The sequence below is a fragment of the Balaenoptera musculus genome, chromosome 6 (assembly GCF_009873245.2).
Source record: "Balaenoptera musculus isolate JJ_BM4_2016_0621 chromosome 6, mBalMus1.pri.v3, whole genome shotgun sequence".
Lineage (NCBI taxonomy): Eukaryota > Metazoa > Chordata > Mammalia > Artiodactyla > Balaenopteridae > Balaenoptera > Balaenoptera musculus.
Genome location: NC_045790.1, coordinates 96,208,872 through 96,226,060, shown reverse-complemented (window position 1 = coordinate 96,226,060; position 17,189 = coordinate 96,208,872). Strand labels below are relative to the sequence as shown.

The 17,189-nt window shown below is 38.0% G+C and overlaps 1 non-coding gene across 1 annotated transcript; it reads left to right on the top strand.

Moving 5' to 3' along the window:
• Positions 1 to 14,364: 14,364 nt before the first annotated feature.
• On the top strand, positions 14,365 to 14,437 carry TRNAQ-CUG. The gene has a single exon. It is a non-coding gene; the product is annotated as a tRNA-Gln (tRNA).
• Positions 14,438 to 17,189: the final 2,752 nt, after the last annotated feature.

Genomic DNA, 17,189 nt, shown 5'->3' with positions numbered 1-17,189 from the left:
TCTTGACTCCATACCCTCTTGGTCTTCCTCTGAATTCTCTGACCACCTCTCCTCAGTCCCCTGTCAACTCTTCTTCCTCTCACCCAGTCTAAAGAGTTGTGCCTCCCCAGGTCCTTTCCTTCTCGCTACATCAATAACCTCATCCACACTCCACCTCTACAGCAATGACTCCCAGTTCTGTATCTCCAGCCCCAATTTCTTAGTTCCCAATTAGTTCCAGATCCATATATCCAACTGCCTAATGACATCACCAATTGGACATCTTGCTGCATCTCAGACTCAAAATAGCCAGAAACTTCTAGAACTCCCTGTCTGCCCCAACTCAACCCCTCCACCACAACGGCTCCTCCTTCTGTAGGCTCTGGCTCAGTGAGTACCACCCCCAAGCATTTCAGTACATCCTCAGGCTCAAAACCAACCTCTTCTCAAGATATCTTTCTTGATACTTCCCTCACCCTCATCTCTCAAATCCACATCCTTCCAAATCAGGGGTCATAAAACTTTTTCCTCAAGGACCAAATAGCAAATATTTTAGGCTTTGAGGACCATGTGGTCTCCAGTCGTGACTAAATACCAGGCTCTCTCTTGTTTTAAGGACCAGTGCTGGTCTGGTGCAGAGTGACTGTATTATAAGTCATTTCAAACAGTTTATTTTAAAATACAGATGACAAATGCACATGATTCCAAATTTTAAAACACACACAAATAAAAACCCTGCCCCCAGCCACTTGGCCCCTTTACCAGAAGACCGCTATTACCAGTTTCAAGTGTATCTCTGCAGAGATAATTTACGCATACATAACATATGCAAATGCTAGCACATGATACGTATGGTTTTAAGCCTTGTTTTAAATGGAGTTCTCTTCTTTTATCCTTACAATCTACGTTGCAATCTTATATGAACATTTTATCTTCTCATTATTAAACCTTAGAGTTTCCCCCTTTTTTCTCTTATTATTTAAATTTTAAAATTAAAAAATTTTGCAACACCTACACAAAATTTTAAAAGTAATATCACATATAATCATAAACCTACCACGCAGCTTAAGAAATTAAATATTGCCAACACAGTTAAATTCCCCTTGTTTATACCCTTTTGCAACCACCTCAACTTCTCTTCCTCCTAGAGGTAGCCACTATTATGAATTTGATATTTATCATTTCCAAACAGTTCTTTACGCATGTGTTATATACGCTGTGTTCCTAAGCAATTGTATTTTTTTGCATGTTTTAAAGAGTCATAGTATCAATCTATGTATGTTCTTCTGCCATTTTCTTTTGTCGTCTTAAAATTATGTTTGTTGGATTCATTCACATCGGTATATGTAGCTACTGGTTCTCTAAAAGCCACTGCATAGTATTATATTGTGTGACTATTCTACTGTTTCTTTGTCCTTTTCCTATTGATATTTAGGTGGTTTCTAATCTTTTGCTATTACAACATTGCTGTGAAGATCACTTTTATAAGTGTCTCTTAATACACAGAAGCAGTTTTTCTAGGCTTATATCTAGGAATGGAATTGCTGGCTCGTGGACTATGTACGTTTCTAACTTTCTAAATGTTGCTCAGTTGTTCTCCGACGTGTTTTACCACTTCACACTTCTGTAGCAGTGTTATGTATGGGTTCCTATGATTTCACCTTTTTGCCAGTACTTGGTGTATTAAGCTGTCTTGGCAGCGGAGAAGACACACTCAAATGGGATAATTAAGGAGAATTTAATAAAGTGCATAGGTATTTAGAATTATTTTGTTTTCCTTATGAATTGAACTTTCTGGCATGGTGTTTTCATCCTTAATTTGACCTTCATAATTCTCTTTTTCCTAAAAGTCTCTCTTGTTTGATATTAATACAGTCTCTTCAGCTTTCTTTTGATTAGTATTTACCTGGTATATATTTATCCATCTCTTTGGTTTCAACTTTTCTGCATACTTAAATTCAGATATGTTTAATACAGAGCATAGTGCCAAATTTTAAAAATCTTATATGACAGTCTCTGTCTCTTAACTTGTTTTTAATTCATTTTGATTACTTAGCATCTTATTTTTTTCCTGTTTTTCCTTCTTTCACACTTATTTTATTCTCCTTTTAAAATTTTTAAAAAGAGGTATATTTTGTTCCATTTTCCTTCTAATGATTTCAACTTGTGTGCACTACCTCTACTCTTGTATTGGTTATCCTTAAAATATTAATAGATATTCCTGACATAAAATCTAAAAATGTTCAATAGCTCTATCCTTCTCCTTCAAAATACCAAGAACCTCCCACATATTACATGTTATTGCTGTGAAATATTTTAACATCTATCTTGTAGCTCTACCCTCTAAATTAGGCATTATTATTGTTGTTGATTTACACAGTGGATTTTCAAAAACTATTTATTCACATATTTACCAATTTCTTGCTCACCATTTCTTCCTGAATATCAGACCTTCTTTCTGGGGTCATTCTTCTCTTACCTGAACTACATCCTTTAAATTCCTTTAGTGAAGTCCTAACTTGTGGTAAACTCAGTCTCAAAATATCTTTATCTCATCCCTATTCTTGTACCATAGTTTCACCAACAATGTAATTGTGAATTGATACTAAAGATATTATTCCACTGTTTTCTGGTTTCTATTGTTTTTGAGAGTCAATAGTCTACTTATTTCTCTTTGGGAATATCGTGTATTTTTTCTCTGGCTTCTTTGAAAATATCTTTGTTTTTGGTGTTCAGCACTTTCAAATTGCTGTGTCAAAGTGTAATTTCTTTTTATTTGTCCTACATGGGATTAGTTGTACTTCCTGACCATGAAGAACAGCTATTTGATCAATTCCAGAAAATTCTCAGCCATTGTTTTAAAAATTATATGGTGAATATTCTTTCTCTTCTTTCCTATAGAACTTCAATTGGACATATATTAGTTACTTATATTCGCTTTCATATTTTTCATGTCTTTGTACTACATTTTGGCTAATTTCTTCAAATCTATAGTCTACTCATTAATTCTCTCTTAACTGTATCTAATCTGCTGTTTAATCCATCTATTGAATTTTTAATTTTACTAATTCTATTTTTCACTTCTAGGAGTTCTATTTGAATTTTTAAAAACATGGCACATTATTTTCACAGTTTCTGTTTTTAATTCTCTTCTATTTCTATAAATATTCTCTATTCATTTTATATGTGACATATCAAATATCTAAAGTACTCAGGGTACAAATACTGCTGATTATGGTTACTGATTACTCTGGATCATGGTGGCTTTCTCATTTATTTGATCATTTTTAATTGGAGTCCTTATTTGGTTGATTTTAATCTGCAGGCATCATGAGAGACTTGGATTGAGGATGTGCCCCTACAGAGAGGACTTGGTTTGCCCCTGCCAGGCATCCTGGAGAACTATGAAACTGGATTTATTTTAAATTAACAGAAAACTTGCTGTCTTTCTGCTCTGAGGTGACCACAGATACAACTTGGAGAATCCTGGAAAGGAAATAACTAGAGACAGGGAACCCCAAATTTGATATATAAACTCTGCTCACATCTCTGACTGACCTTTAAACATATGCATGTAGGGTGTAGACTTCAACTAGCCCAACTAAAGATGACAGAACAGAAGTGAGATTTGAGCTTCTATCCACTGAAGTTAATTGTCTGCTAAAATAGAAGCATGAACACTCCTAGGAGGACTCTAGTAGTATCCAGGATCTCCACAGCGTAACATTCATGATGTCCAGGATATAATCTAAAGTTACTCAATATACAATGAACCAGGAAACTGCAACCCATTTTTAAGGGAAAAGATGATCAAGAAAGACCAAGATCAGGATGATCCAGATGATACAATTATCAAACAAGGATTCAAACATTAAAATTATGCACAATGTTATAAAGGAAATGTGTTCACAATGAATAAAAGGATAAACAAACTCATCAGAGAAATAGAAAATATAAAAAATATTAAAAAGAATCAAATGGAATTCTAGAACTGAAAAACAAAATATCTGTATTTTTAAAAATTGTCCCTGCATGTCTTTTGCCCACATTTCTATTGGGTGGATAGTCATTTTCTTACTTATTTATAGAAACTTTTTAAACATTAAGGAAATTAGACTATTGTCTGTTGTATGTGTTGCAAAATTTTTGTTGTTGTTGTTTACCTTCTGACTTTGTTTACAGTTTTTTCATGCAGCAATTTAAGATTTTTATTTAGTTGAATTTTAAAGTTTTAATGGCTTTTGACTTGTGTCATTTATAGAAAAACCTTCCACCTGCTGAGGATCCAGACATAAAAACAGAAGGTTTGATGTGTAATTTAGAAACCGAGGAAAATACACAATATAATGAGGGAAATTTAGAATAACCTGACCAGAGTTTGGATGGCATTGCATTGTCCCTCAGAAATGCCAGTCGCCCTGCTACCATAACCAGGGAAGTGCCAATGAGCATTCAGAACCAATAGAGAAAAACATAGAATGTATCTATTTGCTTATTTCTTTTTTTTTTTTTACTGTATATTTTCACTTATATGTGGAATCTAAAAAATAAAAAAAATAAGTGAATATAATAAAACAGAAACAGCTTCACAGATACAGAGGACAAACTTATAGTTACCAGTGGGGAGAGGGATGGTGGAGGGGCAAATAGGGGTAGGGGATTAAGAGTATAAACTATTAGGTATAAAATAAATAAGATACAAGGGTGTGTTGTATAGCACAGGGAATATAGCCAATATTTTATAATAACTTTAAAATGCATATAATCTATAAAGATCACTATTTTGTATACCTGAAACTAGTATAATATTGTAAATCAACCATAATTTAATAGAAAAAAAGTCTCTTTCCCCAAGCAAACATCTTCTCTTGTTTTTCTGTTTCTGTTGAAGGAGTGATTTCTCTTAGTTATTTTTTGCAACATTTCTCTCCTATATAAAAGTATCTTCTATTCTTTGCTCCTTCATATCCAGTGGATGTCAAATCCTATTGAATGACATTTGATACATTTTTTTCATATGTCTTGTCTTTCTCCTTTCAACTAAAGCAACCTTATTTCAACTCTTCTTTACCTATACCTGACCATTAATGTAGCCTCTTAATTGATAGGTGCTTCAAATATCTATCTCAATCCATTCAGAAACATATTACAAATTTTCATTCAAGAAGATAAACCCTTTTCTCTGATGTTATAATACAAAAAGTTGGTGATTGGTTTTAGAAAGGGAATCTGGTCAACTAATTAGGGTCCTCATATTTCTTTGTTTTTTTTTTAACATCTTTATTGGAGTATAATTGCTTTACAATGTTGTGTTAGTTTCTGCTGTATAACAAAGTGAATCAGTTATATGTATACATATATCCACATAACCCCTCCCTCTTACATCTCCCTCCCACCCTCCCTATCCCACCCCTCTAGGTGATGACAAAGCACCGAACTGATCTCCCTGTGCTATGCAGCTGCTTCCCACTAGCTATTTATTTGACATTTGGTAGTTTATATATGTCAATGCTACTCTCTCACTTCGTCCCAGCTTACCCTTCCCTCTCCCCATGTCCTCAAGTCCATTCTCTACATCTGCGTCTTTATCCCTTTCCTGCCCCTAGGTTCATCAGAACCATTTTTTTATTTTTTAGATTCCATATATATTTGTTAGCATACAGTATTTGTTTTTCTGTTTCTGATTTCACTCTGTATGATAGACTCTAGGTCCATCCACCTCACTACAAATAACTCAATTTCATTTCTTTTCATGGCTGAGTAATATTCCATTGTATATATGTGCCACATCTTCTTTATCCATTCATCTGTCGATGGATACTTAGGTTGCTTCCATGTCCTGGCTATTGTAAACAGTGTTGCAGTGAACGTTGTGGTACATGTCTCTTTCTGAATTATGGTTTTCTCAGGGTATATGCCCAGTAGTGGGATTGCTGGGTCATATGGTAGTTCTATTTTTAGTTTTTTAAAGAACCTCCATGCTGTTCTCCATAGTGGCTATATCAATTTACATTCCCACCAACAGTGCAAGAGGGTTCCCTTTTCTCCCCACCCTCTCCAGAATTTATTGTTTGTAGATTTTTTGATGATGGCCATTCTGACCGGTGTGAGATGATATCTCATTGTAGTTTTGATTTGCATTTCTCTAATGATTAATGAGGTTGAGCATCCTTTCATGTGTTTGTTGGCAATCTGTATATCTTCTCTGGAGAAACGTCTATTTAGATGTCTTCCGCTCATTTTTGGACTGGGTTTTTTTTTTGATATTGAGCTGCATGAACTGCTTGTATATTTTGGAGAGTAATCCTTTGTCAGTTGCTTCATATGCAAATATTTTCTCCCATTCTGAGGGTTGTCTTTTCATCTTGTTTATGGTTTCCTTTGTTGTGCAAAAGCTTTTAAGTTTCATTAGGTCCCATTTATTTATTTTTGTTTTTATTTCCATTTCTCTAGGAGGTGGGTCAAAAAGGATCTTGCTGTGATTTATGTCATAGAGTGTTCTGCCTATGTTTTCCTCTTAGAGTTTTATAGTGTCTGGCCTTACATTTAGGTCTTTAATCCATTTTGAGTTTATTTTTGTGTATTGTGTTAGGAAATGTTCTAATTTCCTTCTTTTACATGTAGCTGTCTAGTTTTCCCAGCAGCACTTATTGAAGAGGCTGTCTTTTCTCCATTGTATATTCTACTCTTTTATCAAAGATAAGGTGACCATATGTGCATGGGTTTATCTCTGGGCTTTCTATCCTGTTCCATTGATCTATATTTCTGTTTTTGTGTCAGTACCATACTGTCTTGATTACTGTAGCTTTGTAGTATAGTCTGAAGTCAGGGAGCCTGATTCTTCCAGTTCCATTTTTCTTTCTCAAGATTGCTCTAAGATCAGGAACAAGACAAGGTTGCCCACTCTCACCGCTATTTTTCAACATAGTTTTGGAAGTTTTAGCCACAGCAATCAGAGAAGAAAAAGAAATAAAAGGGATCCATACCAGAAAAGAAGAAATAAAACTGTCACTGTTTGCAGATGACATGATACTATACAAAGAGAATCCTAAAGATGCTACCAGAAAACTACTAGAGCTAATCAATGAACTTGGTAAAGTAGCAGGATACAAAATTAATGCACAGAAATCTCTTGCATTCCTATACACTAATGATGAAAAATCTGAAAGAGAAATTAAGGAAACAATCCCATTTGCCATTGCAACAAAAAGAATATGATGCCTAGGAATAAACCTTCCTAAGGAGACAAAAGACCTGTATGCAGAAAACTATAAGACACTGATGAAAGAAATTAAAGACAGTACACACAGATGGAGAGATATATCATGTTCTTGGATTGGAAGAATCAACATTGTGAAAATGACTATACTACCCAAAGCAATCTACAGATTCAATGAAATCCCTATCAAGCTACCAATGTCATTTTTCACAGAACTAGAACAAAAAATTTTACAATTTGTATGGAAACACAAAAGACCCTGAATAGCCAATGCTTATTTCTTTTTTTAAAAATTAATTAATTTATATTTAAATTTTTGGCTGTGTTGGGTCTTCGTTGCTGCATGCAGGTTTTCTCTAGTTGTGGCAAGCGGGGGCTACTCTTAGTTGTGGCATGCAGACTTCTCATTGCGGTGGCTTTTCTTGTTGCCGAGCATGGGCTCTAGGCGCGTGGGCTTCAATAGCTGGGCTCAGTAGTTGTGGCGCACGGGCTTAGATGCTCCGCGGCATGTGGGATCTTCCCAGACCAGGGCTCGAACCCGTGTCCCCTGCATGGCAGGCAGATTCTTAACCACTGTGCCACCAGGGAAGCCCCCAATGCTATTTCTTAAATATAACTTTTTACTGTGGAGATACGGAAGAACCAAAACTTTGATGTCTCTGGTGTGAGGGAAAATAAAACAAAACAAAAACCTAGCTGCAAGAAACCATCTTTCATCCAATGAAGTTTAAAAAGAAACTGTGGAAATTTTTGATGAAAATGAGTACACACACACATACAGAGAGAACGAGAGACAGTTTGGCAGAGTAAAATGTAATATTAAAAACAAAGAGAGCAAATGATCTGTAGCTTCCTCCATAAGGCCAGATTCAAAGTTTCTACGTGTGGCTGATATTAGGTATTGGTTTCCCTAATACCTGTTCAACCTCCTTCTAGCAGACTTTCCCATATTATAGAAGCCAGAAAGCTAAACACTGCATTTCCCAGACTCCCTTGCAATAGGATTCTGAATGTGATTTAAGTTTTGCTAATTAGATATATCTTATCAGGGCCAGCACTTTGGACACTTGCCTTGGGCCCCAGTTTAAGGGGGCACCAAAATAGTAATGAAAGTAAATAATACTTTAACACAGTTTTTTTTTAAATTCAATATTAAAACAAAAATTCATGATGAACAAAATACCAAAACTCTCAACAAAGGCAAGATCAGTAATAGTGCCATGGCAAGCCATATTGGAGCCTGAGGCAAAAGAAAAAATTAGTAATACTGACCTTGTCTTCCTTGTATGGTCCTAGACTTGATTTAGGAACCACGTTAAATGTGGAGAAGAGCAGGTGCCAGGCATCTATTCTTCACTGGTCAGATCCTTCTTCACTGGTGCAGATTTGAGCAGAGGTGAGATAGGTCTAGAGCAGCTTTTCAATTTAGCAGAAACAGCTTCCTGCTTGTAGCCCAGGTAGCATGTTTCTGAAGCATGTCTCTAAACTTGCTTCCTGTAGTGACAAGAGCAGCAGCTCCCTTGGTGGCCCAATTCTGCCATCTGGCTTTGGCTGTTGCTTTTGGAGGCTCATCTTAGGGTTTGTATCCTCGGATTTCTCAATTAACTGTGTACCAAGTTCTTTCTGTTTACAACTGGCTAGAAAGGATTTTGTTCTCTGAAGACAGACCCACCTTAGACGTCTTAGAGAGCAAATGCTACACCCTGTGCTGTAGATAAAATCAAATCTTTTGGGGTTAAACAGAAACCAAAAGATGCTGCTATGGAATGACGTCATTAATATAATGAATGTACTTGGACAGTGGGTTGAAAGATTGAGGATATTTAATCTCACTAACCTCAGTTTCCTTATTTATAAAATGGGGGTGATAATTCTGGTTTCATAGGGTTTTTATAAGTATTACATGAAATAATATATACTTAGTCTGGGATCTGATCCAGAGTAGGTGTTCAGTAAAACTTTTAGGAATTATCAATATTTATTTCCCTTATGTTTGGGTAATATTTTAGGTGTTAAAAATTTAGCCACTTTTTAAAAAGTTTTTGGCCACGTGGCATGCAGGATCTTAGTTCCCTGACCGAGGATCAAACACGCTACCCCTGCAGTGGAAGCGTGGAGTCTTAACTACTGGACTGCCAGGGAAGTCCCAATAATTTAGCCATCTTATTCATCTTTGGTCCCTTTATTTATAATGGTTCTGGGTAAAATTTCTGGATGGTAAAATAACTACTGACAAATTTTCAGTATTACCTGATCATTTTTTAAATCAGGATAGTATGAACTAGAAAAAAATCAAGAGTATTTGTGAAGATGGGATCAATTCTATAGTGGTCAAAGCTTAAGTGAGAGATCTCTTATCAAAGCCGCTGCAAAATATGAGTGCAGCAGTAGCTACTGCATCAGTCACTAATGATATATTGCCTAGAAGTGTTTTCCACTCAATTTTTTCAGTATGTTGGTGAGGCATTAAAAAAAAAAAGCAACTTTTGCCAAAAATAGCAAAGTTTGATTCATCATCTTTTTAGCCAAATATGTAATGAAACAGGAAGTAACTTTGAAAGCCCTCTTAACTGCACTGATATACATTTGTTTTAGCTATGGTGGGGGAGGGTGCTAGATTTAAGAAAGGAAATTTACTAAAAAAAAATTGGGTAAACCCACAGAATCTCAGGAAGACCTGAAAAAAAGGCTCACAGTGTATGCAGCTCAAAGCAGCACCCCAAGTCAGCTTGTAGAAAGGATCTATGGAGACATTAACAATACAGCTTCTCCACAGACACCATGGCTTGTACCACTGACCCCAGTGGCACTGGACCCTCACACTGCTGTCACTGTGCCCCTAGAAACTGGATACGGCTACTGTGGCTGCTACCAATAGTAGCCGTATTGGATTTTTTTGAAGTCCCTAATTCTTTATATTGCTGGTTTCTAATTCAAAGTCTGGGGTTGTGTATCTGACCATCAAAAGCTGGGTAACATACCTATACCCTAGGTGAAAGGGAGGCTGGGAAAGTGAGTTTCTGCCACTCATCTTTTTATAGTGGGAGGCAGACTCTGTCTCATAAAGATGAAGCTCTCCGACTATGTATAACAGGATGTAGAGTGTGATTAGGACCCTAAACTGAGCATGAAGAGTTAGCACTAAGCACCCTGAATTCTAAAGAGCCAGGAACAACTGGGGTGGGACACCCCAATCAGGTTTTATTGAAGAGGCAGCTGGACAGGTTCAACCTCACCCTCATCTAAGCAGCCTTGGAAGGTGGAGGTAGAGGAAATTATTGAAATATGTATTTTTGACCTAGTGGGAAGGACAGTGTTTTGGCCCCTTCTGTCCACTCTTTGGGAGAGAACAGGATGTTACTCTTCCATCCCCAAGGCAAATGGTAAGGAAGGGCACCAAGAGGTACACTCATAACAAGTGAGGGTGCCTGCAAAGTAAGACCAGCGTTTCATTTCCCCACTTGATATTTACTCAGTCAGAAGACTTGCTCATCTGCCCTTTGATCCTATTTGAGCAGGAAGAAGAGAAGAGAGGTAGGGTGGAGAGAAACAGCTTCAGAATTTCCAGTGGATCACGTAGATGTTGTGGGTGGTGGCCAGGGTCTTGCCATCTTGCAAGGATCCCACCTGAGAGGAATGCCCACCAGGCAAGAGGACCCTAGCAGCAGCAGCAGGAGGTTGTGGAGTGTACCACCAGCGGGCATTGACCTTCATCATGGTCACCCAGAGAAGCAAGAACAATCAACCAAGAAAGGACCATAGCCAAGATACTTAGGGAAAGAGAAGTTTCTCTCATCTCTGGTTCTCCTCTCTGTCCACAGTACCAGAGGAATCAGGTCCAAAAGGAGAGTAGGAAGAAATATCCAGAAGTGGTCCTTGACCCTCCTCCCCATACTCCAACGCTGCAGCATGAGGAGGAGGAGAAAGCAGACCACGCCTGCCCACTTCAGGTCCCCAGGTCCCAGGTCTGGCTGCTATGAGGTGGGGGAAACATTGACTCAGAAGTGGGCTTGGACTTGGACTGACTTCTAACAGCCACAAGAGGGACTTTCTGAGAAGGTCAGAAGGAGAAGGGATAGAACTTTGGGAAATGGGGTTCCCAGATACATATTATCTAAAAATATCTAAATATTTTTAGATAATAAGTATTATCATCTAAAAGCAGATTTTTTTTCAAGCAGCTCACTCTCAGACAACAACCACAAAGCAAAGGGAATTATCTACTGCCCAGAACAAGTCTGAGAACTAGACGAAGAAGGTTGACAGTGGGGAGGAATATCACGCAGTGAAAATTACAGCATTAATGGTAAAATAGAGAACTTCAGCCCCGATCAGACTTCTTAACTGGGACCGTCCTCTGCTGAGCTTTGCCCTGAGAGAGGAGGAGGAGATGACCAAGGGTCAGTGAGGCAAGTGACCTGACCTCTTGGCAGGATGGGGCCCTAACTGAGAATTTTCCGAGGTCCCCCTGAGAACACTGCACCACAACACCTCTTTAACCACTTTCCAAGCCTCTCCCCTTGCAAATCACTGATGAGGCTCATTAAATAAACTTAAAAAGGAACTCCTGAATCCACATAGTAGTGTAAGTCTGGATCCTTAAAATACTGTGACTCTAAGACAGAGAAGAGAACTGCGCTGGACTTTAACCCGACGGGATGTCATCGCACTTCACATCAGCCGCTGTCCCTGGCGCTGCTGGACTCAAGCTGTAACGTGCACTGTCTCCATGCTTGGGGTATGGAGTCACACAGGCTTGATTTTGAGTCCTACTTTGCCACTTTCTAGTCGTGTGACCTTGGGCAAGCTACTTAATCTCTCCAAATAAAAGAATATTTGGCTAGCTCTTGGCACGATCCCTGGCATAGAGGAAACGCCCAGTAAGTATCAGTTATGGTTTTTATCAAGAACGACTCTCCCATTAACATATGGGATAGGTAGGAAGGCTTCTGTGGTTGATTTTAGGTTTTCCCTCAGTGGGGAATCATTTTAAGCACTTTTATATTATAAACACAGAATAATATGGAGTAAGATACAAATTGCATTAATGTTTAGTATCAAGCACAAAACTTCAAAGGCATTTCTGCTCTGTGGGCATTGCACCTACTGGAGAGGTGAGGGTGAAGATGACAGCTGTGTGGGTCAAGTTCACGCTCACTTTCCTCAATCATTAGGGAGATTTGGGAGACAGGTTCGTAGAGCACAGATGGAATCCTTACGGTGACCTGTTACCATAGCCTCCATTTTAACGACATGGAACCATGGATACTGAGAGTTCAGGGTCATCCAGCTTTAAATCCTTTTGGTCTATCCCAAAATGCAGTGCCTTTGCCTCTGTACCGTGTTTGGATCCTCTGCCACCCCTGCCAGGGCCAGCTCCAAAACTGGTAAGAACAAAGGTGATTCTTTGGTCAAAGTTTACCAAATGCTTTTCTTTGCGTGTCTAAGATTTTTCAACCTCAGTCCCCTCCTTTCCTTGAATATTCTTTCTTTTTTCTTGCAAATAAGCAAAACGCACTCTTTTCCTTAAAATTCTGCATGTTCAGCCGGATATTTTGGGGCACTTGGGTGGATTGTAATGCAAATGCCCTTGATTTTCTTGGGACTCTCTTTTTCTTGCAAATTTCAGTGAGTGATAGGCCCCCTTGAAATATATGCACTTTTGATAGATGAAAATTCCCTTTTCCCTTGTGAAATGTGCTTGGCAACAGCTACTTCCATTTAGTGGGATTTGCTTATTAACTCAGTGTCATGCGGGGCTCAGCTGAGCAGACCTGTAAGATGAAGTGAGGACCCTGGGCTGGGGCCTGGAGACGGCCATGGGATCAGGGTCCCGGAGGAAAGGGACCAAGATAAGGGAGCTAGAAACTGGGGTCTCCACTTCAATCAAGAAGCAAGAACTGGGGTGACCTGGAGGTGAATAAATAAGCACAGAGCTCAGGTAAACAAGGGTGGGAGACGGGGGTACTGATGAGCAGAAGTCAGAATCGGGACTGATAACAGGGCAGCTGCTGCTTATTCTGTCCATTATGTTGAAGCAGCTGCTGCCACAAAAGCCAATACATTTAGAACCATGCTTGCTCATCTGTCAGGGTCCTTGGTGGAGAGCAACCTGCGGCCACCTCCACTGGAATTCTTGGGGGCATGAACCAGCTCCGTGCAGTGGTTTTCTGCTCCCAAGAGAAATGTATTTAGGATTGTGGCTGAGCCAGCGGCCCCTCCCAGCATCATGGACCTCTCCCAGTGTCGTCATGTTCAGGGGACTTGGGGGATGTTCGCCCAGAGGAGGATAAGACAAGAAGAAAAAGCAGAGCTGCTTTGAGTGGAGACTGCAGGAAGGCAGCTCTCAGTTCTTTATAAGGAAGAGTTCTCTAGTCAGAGCAATGTGGGCTCTGAAGGAGAGAGGAGCTTCCTGTCACCAGAGGAGTGCAGCCTCCAGCAGGGTTTCCTCTGCAGAGCGGCGGTTGGACCAGATCACTGCTGGGGTCCTTTCGTCACTCAGATGCTGTGAGTCAGTGTCTGCCCACGTCACACCCTTGAGGGACACTCTTCCATGGCTCCCACTGCACTTGGGGTCACACCCTGACTCCTCCGTTCCCAAAATAAAAGAGACATGAATTTACATAATGGAAAGGTTCCCTTTTTGCCTGGGGAAATTGACTAAGAAAAGTCAACACTAAGACATGTCTTAGTGAAAATATTAGATGTTCAAGTAAAAGAAAATACCTTCCGAGCCTTCAGATATAGAGACAAAAGAAAGAAAATAATCTTGGCATCATACTTCTCAACAGCAATGTATAAGGCTAGTCATTACTAGAGTAACACATCCAGGGAACTCAAGTATATAAAAGTATGGAAAGAAGGAATTTCATCTGCCCTTCAATATGAAGTCTAAGAAAAATAGTTCTACACAGTAATCTTGCAAAAATTTATACAATATGGTATTCATGAGTCCTTCCTGAGGAATATACTAGAGGAATAACTTTAATCAACCAGGGGATGATATTGAGAAACATTGGTCAAAAGACTCATTTTGATCACTGAATTATTTAACCATGGATCTATGACTAAAACTTAGATTTCCACAAAAGTGGAAGAATAGTGTGTAAATATCCTATATTCTGAGAAAGTTGAAATTATATAACTAAAAAGGGGGACAGAGGACTTCCCTGGTGGTCCAGCGGTTAAGACTCTGAGCTCTGAATGCAGAGGGCCTGGGTTCAATCCCTGGTCAGGGAACTAGATCCCACGTGCAGTAACTAAGAGCCCACATACCGCAACTAAAGAGTTCACATCCTGCACGTGGCAACGAAGATCCTGCGTGCCGCAACTAAGACCCGGCACAGACAAATAAATAAATATTTTTTTAAAAGGGTGGGGGGACAGGAGAGAGAAAAAAGAAAGTAGAATAAGTTCATTATTGCTGCATAGCTAATAAGAATCAAAGAATATTGTTTAAAGTCAACAAACCAAACAGCAGTAAACACAAGTAAAGAAAGGGGGACTAAGGACACCAAGTATTAGTATGAACATAACCACTAAAACAAAAACACAAACCTTTCTAAATGCCAGAAGAAATGCAAACACAAAATGAAACAAAACTCAAGTAAAGAAAATAGAATACATAGCAAAAGCACACAATAAACATAAAGTAATTAACAGAACTATTACTAAACTTAAATCATATTAATAAGTGTAAATAGGCATAACTTTTATTTGTCAGGATTCTCCAGAGAAACAGACCCAATAAGAGATAGATAGATAGATAGATAGATAGATAGATAGATAGATAGATAGATAGATAGATAGACAGATATTTATTATGAGGAATCAGCTCATGTGATATGGAGGCTGAGAAGTCCCGCAGTCTGCCATCTGTAAGCTGAAAACCAAGGAAAGTTGACAGTGTAGTTACAGTCAAAACCTGAAGTCCTGAGAACCCAGAGAGCCAATGGTGTTAATCCCAGTCTGAGTCAAAGGCCCAAGAACTAGGAGCACCAGTATTCAAAGACAGGAGAAAATGGATGTACTGGCTCAAGCCGAGAGAGAATTTGCCCTTCCTCTGCCTTTTTGTTCTATTCAGGCCCTCAATGGATTAGATGTCTACCCACATTGATGAGGACAATCTCCTTTACTCAGTCTGCTGATTCAAGTGCTAACCTCTTCTGGAAACACCCTCACAGTTACACCTGGAAATAATATTTTACCAGTTATCTGGGCATCCTTTTGCTCAATCAAGTTGACAAGTAAAATTAATCATCACAGATGTTTCTATCTTAGTCTGTTAGGGCTGCTATAACAGAGTACCTAGATGGGGTGGCTTATAAACAACAGAAATTTATTTCCCACAGTTCTGGAGCCTGGGAAGTCCAAGATCAAGTTGCTGGCAGATTCAGTATCTGGTGAGGATCCATTTCCTGGTTCATAGATGGCTGTCTTCTCACTGTGTTCTCTCACATGGCAGGAGGGGTCTCTTTTATAAGGGCACTAATCCCATTTATGAGGGCTCCACCCTCATGATCTAGTCACCTCCTGAAAACCCCATCTTCAATGCCGTCGCATTGGGGGTTAAGTTTCAACATATGAATTTGGGATGGGGACACAAACATTCAGTCTATAACACTTACCTACTAGAAGAAAAAGATGTTCAGATAGGTTTACAAAAACACACATTTGAAACTAAGTGATTCAGGAAAGGTAAACATAAAGGATTGGGGCAAAGTATGCCAGGCAAAAAGAAAACTAATACCTTGACCTAAAACAAGGTTAAAAAATTTTTTTAATTAAAAAAATAATAAAGCAAGGTAAAATTCAGTCCAAAAAATAAGTAAATAAATAAGTGAGATGATGCAGAACACTTGATAACGTTACAGGCTGCATTTCAAGATGAAGATGTAAAGCTTATGAATATCACTGCACCAAATAATACTAGCAATCTTCATAAAGCAGAAACTATGGGAGATGAAAATTGAAATGTACAGAAATCAATAATGAAGGGAGATTTTAATACACCTCTCTCACTTCAAGAAAGATGAAGTGGACAAAATATGAATATGGATAATAGAACTTCCAAGCAGCATAATCAGTAAGGTAGATCTTATGTATATCTATCAAAATTTATACCCTGATTGATAATTGAGAATATACCTTCTTCTCAGGTGCCCATGAAACATTCACAAAAATTAACAATACATGATATCATAATGAAGAAGTTAGAAATTTCCATAAAAATAAAAACAGAGAGAATAAACAGATACACAAACAGTTAACTAAAACATGAAAAATAAGCAGAAAGAACAAAACAAAGAATGACTAGGAAGAAATAGCTGTTGAGTCAGAAGAAATTTTTAAGATCTCTTGGAACAATTTTATTCAAACCCTAGATGAAATTTTAAAGCCTAGATGAAAAAGATAATTTTCTGGGGAAAATGCCATTTGCAAAATTGACACAAATGGAGATAGCTTATATAGATCAATTTTTATAATAAATAGAGAAAGTTATGAAAGAACTAACACACCCATAAAATTTCTAGGTTCAGATGCTTTCAATGCTTTCTACCATTCCTTCAAAAATCAGATAATTCCAATGTCATTTAAGCTGTTTCAATTAACAGAAAAAGTATGCAAACTTCTGAATTTTAATATAAAGTGAAAATAATATTGATCTCTAAACCTGATAAAAATTGTGCAAAGAAGAAATCTGCAGGTCATCCTCACTTGTTAATGACTACACAAAAATCCAAAATAGAACTTTATTAACAGATCCAACAGCACATTTAAAATAACACAAGTGACCAAATTTTATTACAACAATTCAAGGATGGTTCAATATTAGGAAATTAATATAAGTCCAAATACTAATAATTATAATAAAAATAATATTATCATCTTCATAGATGCTCTTCTTAGATAATATAACTTAATATATCCAAAGGTAATATATATAAACTTAGCCTAATCACAGTGAAAATACTAGCACTTTTTTTTCCTG